The following is a 7,951-nucleotide window of genomic DNA, read 5'->3' as shown; positions in this document are numbered from 1 at the left end:
TATGATTGGAGGAGTCATCTTCTTTAAAAAAAAAAAAAAAGAGGGCTTCCCTGGTGGCACAGTGGTTGAGAGTCCACCTGCCGATGCAGAGGACATGGGTTCATGCCCTGGTCCGGGAAGATCCCACATGCCGCAGAGCGGCTGGGCCCGTGAGCCATGGCCGCTGAGCCTGCGCGTCCGGAGCCTGTGCTCCGCAACGGGAGAGGCCACAACAGTGAGAGGCCCGCGTACCGCAAAAAAAAAAAGAATATGAGCATGGCTAAGATGAAACTATCAGTTGGGGACTTTGAGATAGCTATATTTACCATGTTAAAGGATCTAGTCTAGTGGAAAAGGTGAACAACATGCATGAACAGATGGGGAATTTGAGAAGCGAATAGGAAACTAAAAAAGAAATGGAAAACCAGAAATGCTAGAAGTGAAAACCTTAATATCAGAGATGAACAATTCCCTCAACCAGTTAATCAACAAACTGGACAAAAGCAGAGGAAAAAAATCTGTGAGCTTGAAGCTAAGTCAGAAGAAATGTAAACAAACTGTAACATAAAGAGGAAACAAAGGAACAATTGAGCAAACCCAAAACTAAGCACCGACTTGAGTGGGCCAATGACAAATGGTCTAACACACATAATTGAAGTCCTAGAAGAAGGGAGACAGAATGGGGCAGAAGAAATATATGAAGAGATAATCATCAAGAATTTCCCAAATTAATGAAAGAGAACAAACCACAGATCCAAGAATGTCAGAGAACCCCAAACAGGATAAACACAAAACACACCTAAGCATAGCATAGTCTTAACTGCTGAAACCAAAGATAAGAGAACATCTTGAAAGCTGCCAGAAAGAAAAACAAATTACATAGGAAAGTAAGAAGTCGTCTCATCAGAAACTTTGCCAGCCAGATGGTTACTGAGGCCTGGCTGTATCCCTGCCTTGTAGGTCTACAAGATAACCCAGTGGTATTCCAGGACATTCCCCTGTTTAGGGGCTGATATTAGCTTAGGTGGGTTTCAGTTACCTACAGAAACAGTAACGGGCTGGAACTGAGCAGTGGCTCAGCTAAGCAGTGTCCTCCAGGGCATGGGCTCCAGTTCTCCACAGTGCCCAGCCTTCCTACTCGTGTCACACCCAGCCCCCTCCTCTCTTTACACACACCCGGCCCTGAGCTGGCTGGTGGCTGCCTCACCCCTTAAAAACTATTGGCTGGGAGCTGGGAGGAGGCCGAGTAGGTAGAGGCTAGATATACTAGTTGACTGGCCTGAATGCCCCTCAAGGTAGGCCCTGGGATCTGACTGTTGCCTCAGATTCTTTCCCCAGGGGACTTCCCTGGTGGTCCAGTGGTTAAGAATCTGCCTTCCAATGCAGGGGGCACGGGTTCTATCCCTGATCGGGGAACTAGGATCCCACATGCCACAGGGCAACTGAGCCCGTGAGCCACAACTAAAGAGAAGCCCTCGCACTGCAGCGAAGATCCCATGACGCAGCTAAATAAATAAATAAATTTCTTCCCCCAAAGGTGACCTAACCTGGAACAACCGAAGCTGAGTCCAGCTGGCATACCTGTCAGGGCTCTGCTGTCTGCTGAGGGGACGGTCGTCGCTATTAGCAGTAACGTCTGTGGGCGGGAGGGCAGCTGCCAATAATTCAGGGTCTCCATGGGGGTCAAGAAGATTCAGGTTTCCTCTCCCACAGCCCCCTTTCTAAGAGTCCCTGTGTAGGCCTCTGTCACCTCACTTTCAGAAGAGAGTCCCTTTCCTGCAGGAGCCACAAGGAGGCAGCAAAGTGCTTGTTGAAGGGCCTCGGCTGGCCCGGAGAACAAGAGGGCCAAATGAAAAGTACCGGAACCGCTGAAGGATGGACACAGCTGAAGCTGGGTGGAGTTCATCTGAGAAGGTGCTTGGCTGAGTGAGGAAAGCTAGTATGGCAAAGATTAGGGGAATGAGACAAGGGATTCCTGACCCATCCTTTGGACATCTGGATCCTGCATGTAATTCTTGGTGGCTTCAGCCTAGGGCCACTTCCTCCTCGCTTGACCACTCACCCCCAGCAGGGTCCTCAGCTGTGCAGTTCAGAGATCTCTCCTTGTCAATGATTCTTCAGGCAACTATTTTTTAGGAACTCCTCCAGAAAGCCCTACCTGAAGACTTCTTCAAACATGTATCACGTCCTCATTCATTCAACAAATACCTATTGGGTAACTAATACTAGGCGCTATTGTAGGCATTAGGGATACAGTGCTGAAGAAAATAGTTGTTTTTTTTTTTTAAAGTGATTTCGCAGAGCTTACATTCTATTGGGCAAAAATGGACAAATAAAAAATTAGTAAAATACACAGTATGTCAGATAGTAAAAGATGCCATGGAGAAACACAAATTTCAACGAGGGGTAAGGTACCAGAATGTAGAGTTTACCTTTTTTTTTTTGGCCGCACCGCTAGGCTTTTGGGATCTTAGTCCCCCAACCAGGGATTGAACCCATGCCCATGGTAGTAAAAGCGCCGAGTCCTAACCACTGGACTCCCAGGGAAGTCCCAAGGTCACCATTTAAAACAGGGCATAAAATAGGCCTCACTGAGATGACACTCGAGTAAAGACTTGAAGGAGATGAAGAAGCGAGCCCTGGGGAATGGTATGCAGGCCGAGGGAACAGTCTGAGGTGGGAGCATGCCTGGCATAGTCAAGGAATGGCCGTATCTCCATTGTGACTGGTGCCAGGTGAGTGAGTGGGAGGAGAAAAGCAAGGAAAGTGTTGGAGAATGACTGGAGGGACAGATCACATAAGGCCTTGTAGGCCACGGTAAGGACTTTATTTTCACTCTGAAAGAGTAGGAGCCATTTTTTTTTTTTTTTTGCGGTACGCGGGCCTCTCACTGTTGTGGCCTCTCCCGTTGTGGAGCACAGGCTCCGGACACGCAGGCTCAGCGGCCATGGCTCACGGGCCCAGCCGCTCTGCGGCATGTGGGATCTTCCCGGACGGGGGCACGAACTCGTGTCCCCTGCTTCGGCAGGCGGACTCTCAACCACTGCGCCACCAGGGAAGCCCCCAGGAGCCATTTTTTACTCTGAATAAAATGGAAACCATTGCAGAATTTTGAGCAGAGAAGTGACATAATCGGACCTCACCTTCAAGAGCATTGCTCTGGCCATAGTGATGTGAACAGACTGAAGTCTGGGAAGGGGGAAACAGGGAGACCAGTTGAACACTGACAATTCCTTTTGCATTCAGGAAAGTTTAGGAAATGAGCGCAAATGCTATTCCCCCTACCAAGATGCCTCTCCTAGTCCTCCCTAAGATGCCCCCTTCTCCTGGAGGCTCTCTCAACCTTTGTTCATGCATCTCTTCCAGCAATGGTCATCTTGTCTTTGTTCTGGGATTATTGTCCTCATCCCCCCAGATCTTAAACTCTTTAAGAGCAGATGCCCAGTTGCTTTCACAGCTGTAGCTGCCCCCAGTACAGAGTGCTGTGCACATAGTAGAAACCAAGTCAGAATTTTCTCTAAGGAATAAGTGATCCCATCCCTCCATAGTTGAGCTGCCTTGCTCTTGCCTCTGAGGCTTCTTCCGGGCTGTGTTTCTGCCTGGAGAGCCACATCTCTTTGTGTTAAACGCTTAACCATCATGACAGCCCTAATTCGGTCTGTTAGCCATACTACACGACATAGCTTGTCAATGGCCTGCAAAGGCAGCCTGTCAGAGCTGGCAAGAAGCACATACCAAACACTGTTTGCCAAAGCCATTGGCCTCTCTGGAGGCTACTGAGAGCAAATTAAATGAGTAATTATTGAGTCCTTAAACATTTATTGAGCACCCACTGTGATGTTATGCTCTGTACTAGGCAGTAAGAGTATAAAAGTCAATAAAACAAACTTCTAAGGAGCTTACTGCAAACATAGGGTACACACCACATGCAAAGCACTGTAGAGGGAATAAAAATAAATAGAACTAGGTCCTTGTACTCCCAAGGACTTACCGTCCACCCATCCACCCGTCACTTATTCAGCAATTACTTAGTGTACTGTGTGAAGGCTGGATGTAATGATGACACTGAGACACAATCCCTTTTCACAGTCCAGTGTGGAGACAGGGTAGTAAATAGGGGGTGCTGGCATATGTAACGAACACAAATACAGTACAGGGCAGGTGATATAATACAGATGCAAAATAATTGGAGAACAGGAGAAGGAGACGTTCATTGCAGTGAGGCTCTGGAAAGGCCTTCAGGTCTAAGTGGGATTTCAACAGAAAGCTGAAGGATGGATAGAACTAACGCAGGTGGCAGGGGGGTGGGGAATCCGAGGGAGTAGAATACTATAAGCACGGAGCATGTTTACGGGCCAAAAAGTAGTCAGTGTGGCGTAGTTCATGGGTAAGAAGCCAGGTGTTACAGGAGCAAAGCTGGGCTGAGATTGGGTTTGGATGAGCTTGAAGGCCAAGCTGAGGATTTTCCTCAGCAGTGGAAAGCCACTGATGATTTTCAAGGAAAAGAGTGATGTTACTAGATCTGCACTTTAGAGAGGCAGCCGTGGCAATGTGGAGAGGCTAGAGAATGGATGCAGGGAGACCAATCAGAGGAACAGTAATGACGATTTGAACTAAAGTAGTGTAAAGACCCAGCTTTGAATGGATTTACTCATTCATGCCCTTATTTTGTTCACAGACATCTCGATTATGTGCAAAACCTTGTATTGACTGAAGGTGGGGATGGAGCAGACAGGGAGAAAACAAAAATAAGACCCAGTTTATGTCCTTAAGGATATTATAACCAAGTGAGAGACATGGACCACTAAAACGCTACCACAGTCTTCCCTTGCTTCTGTCATGTGATACTTGGTTTCCCTCCTGTTCCCCACACTCCTCTGGCTCTAGTAGGGGTGCACAGTCTTCTGCCTGTACTCCAGGGGTCGCTTCAGGGCCTGGACACTCTCCTCATGCGTCAGGATATCCCAAGATGACTTCATCTTCCCTTATGGCTTCAAACATCAGCTATATGATGACGATTCCCCAATTTATCCCTAGTCCCAATCTCTCCCCGGAGTCATAGAGCTGTATACCCAAACACCCAACCAAGCATCTCAACTGATTGCCCACTGGCACCTCCAACTCAATTCATCCAAATAAAACTCATCATCTTTCCTTCTTACCCAAATGAGCTTCTCCACTTATGCTCCCTATCTCAATGCATAACTATCACTCTCCATTTACTGCCAAAGCCAGAAACCAGGGTATCATCAGTGCCTCATCTCTTGTACCCCTAAACCCAGTCTGTTATCAAGCCCTATCCAGTCTACATTTTTTTTTTTTTTTTTTTTTTGCGGTATGCGGGCCTCTCACTGTTGTGGCCTCTCCCGTTGTGGAGCACAGGCTCCGGACGCGCAGGCTCAGCGGCCATGGCTCACGGGCCTAGCCGCTCCGCGGCGTGTGGGATCTTCCCGGACCGGGGCACGAACCCGTGTCTCCTGCATCGGCAGGTGGACTCTCAACCACTGTGCCACCAGGGAAGCCCCCAGTCTACATTTTAGGTGTCTTCTCCTTGGTGACTACCCTAATTTAGGCTACTGACTGATCTCCCTGTCTCTAGTTTTGCTCTGTCAGTCTATGCTCCATACTAAGCCAGAGAGATCTTTCTAAACTCCAGATCTCATACCATGCCCGTTTAAAAACTTTTTAATAGCTTTTCATGAATTTAATCATGGCCTATAAAGATTTGTGTGACAGCTCTTCAGCCTGGCTGTATGATATTCCATTGTATGGTGGACCATAATTTATTTAAGTAGTTTTCTAGTGATAGATGTTTGAATTGTTTGTAAATTTTTGCTACCGTAAATAATGCTATTGTTGTTATATATAGTTTATTTTGCATGTGTGAAAGTATACTGGATTAGAAATTATATTCAATTGTAATTTTGGCAAGTACTGACAATTTACGGTTCTACCGGTAACATATATGAGGGCCTGTTTCTCCATAACCAGGCCAAGGGCATATTGTCAAACATTTGGATTTTTTGCCTGTCTATAGGTGAAAAATGATATCTAAATGTAGTTTCAATTTTCTTGTGTATGAGATTGAGCATTTTTTTCATATGTCTAAGAGCCATTTATCTTTCCTTTTATGTTAACCATCCCATTTTGTTATTGGATTTTTGTTCTTTTTCATATTGATTTGAAGGGATTTTGTATATACCGAGAAAATTAGTCCTTTTGTCTGTGGTATGAGCTGCAAATATTTCCCCCAGTTTGCCATTTGTCTTTGTTTATGGTGTTTTTCGCTCTGCAGAAATTATAGATTTTTATGTTGACAGAATTGTCTTTTTTAATGCTTTGGGAAACTTTGTGCTATACTGAGATATTTTCTCCACTACAACATATAAATTTATAGTTTTACTATTTTACATTTATTTAAACACAATTGATTCATATGGATTTATTTTAGCGTAAGGACTAAAGTAGAGATACCACATTATTTTTTTTCAGGTGGCTACACAATTGTCTCAATACCACTTACTGTATAATCCATCTTTTCCCTACTGATAGAGAATGCCATCTTTATCATATACTAACATTTTAAATGTCTTGTGTCTATTTCTGGACTCTTTATTTTGTTCTCTTGATCAAATTGTCTATGCTTGCACTAGTGTCCTCTGGATTTTACTATTTTAGATATTGTAGCTTTCATTGGTTTAATATCCAATAGAGCTATTCCCCTTTCATTAACTTTCTTTTTCAGAATGTTCATGGTTATTCTTGATGCAAAAATTTCCGTATGAACTTTATATTCAGGTTATATAGTCTGTTGGTATTAGATTGTGTTAAATGTATAGATTAATGAGAGCTGACGTCTTTATGACAGTGAGTCTTTCAACCCAAAAATAGAGTATGCCTTTCCATTTATTCATGTCTCCTTTTGTGTCCTTCAATAGCATTTTTAGTTTTGGGCACCTACATCCAGCACACTGTTAAGATTACTCTTGGTTACATTACATTTTCATTGCTATTGTAAATGATACATTTTATTCTCATATACTTTCTAATTGGCTGTTGTTTATTGACTTTTTATAAATTAATTTGTACCCACTTTGCTAAAATGTCTTATTTGTATTAGTTTTTCAGTTGATATCCTTGGATTTTCCAGTTAGGCTATTATATCATAAATAAACAATGGTAATTTCACCTCTTCTTCTCTAGTTTTTTTTATCTCATTCCTCTCTCTTCTGTAATTAAGTAGGCTAGTACTTCCAAAGCAGTGTTAAATAAAAATAGTCACAGGGGCCATCCTTGTGGAATACCTAACTTCAATGGGAATAATTTAGGTTTCCTCATTAAGTGTGATTCTGGCTTTCGGACTGAGATATATACATTTTGTCATGTTAAATAAGTTGGATGTTTCATAAAGTTTGTGATTCTCTACCTTGGGGACTGATATTTCAGAGAGATTCAGTCTGTATATGAGACTCATCCTTTGCAAATGGTTTCTCCTCCCTTAGAGAAAAAAAAAAGGTGTACAGATATCAAGTAGAGTTCATGTTGACTTAAAATGCATTGTGAATCCAAAGGCAACTTTGTACTGATCAACAGCTTTATTAAACTTGCCTTCCTAAGAAGGTATATTTGAGCCAACAGCAGAGAGATCCTGTGTCCTCTGACCAAGTGCCCAGAAGGTAACAGCCTTAGGTGAAAGAAAAACTGGTCCTGCTCTAGTGGATGGGAGCCGGGAAGGGCTGTGCTATCAAAGTCTGGGTCCTAGACTGACCACCTGGCAGGAGACACCAAGACCCAAGCCCTAAGAACAGTACCAACAGCTAACATTTTTTAAGCACTTGCTATATACAACGTACTTGTTTAAACAATGAGTGATTTACTCCTCAGAACCATCCTACAAAGTGGGTACTACTATTTCCCCGCAGATGATGGCAAACTGAGGCAAAGAAATATATTAACTTCTCAAGGTCACAAG

This window comes from Delphinus delphis, chromosome 11 (genome assembly GCF_949987515.2).
Source record: "Delphinus delphis chromosome 11, mDelDel1.2, whole genome shotgun sequence".
Taxonomy (NCBI): domain Eukaryota; kingdom Metazoa; phylum Chordata; class Mammalia; order Artiodactyla; family Delphinidae; genus Delphinus; species Delphinus delphis.
Note: the sequence above shows the minus strand (reverse complement) of the source record.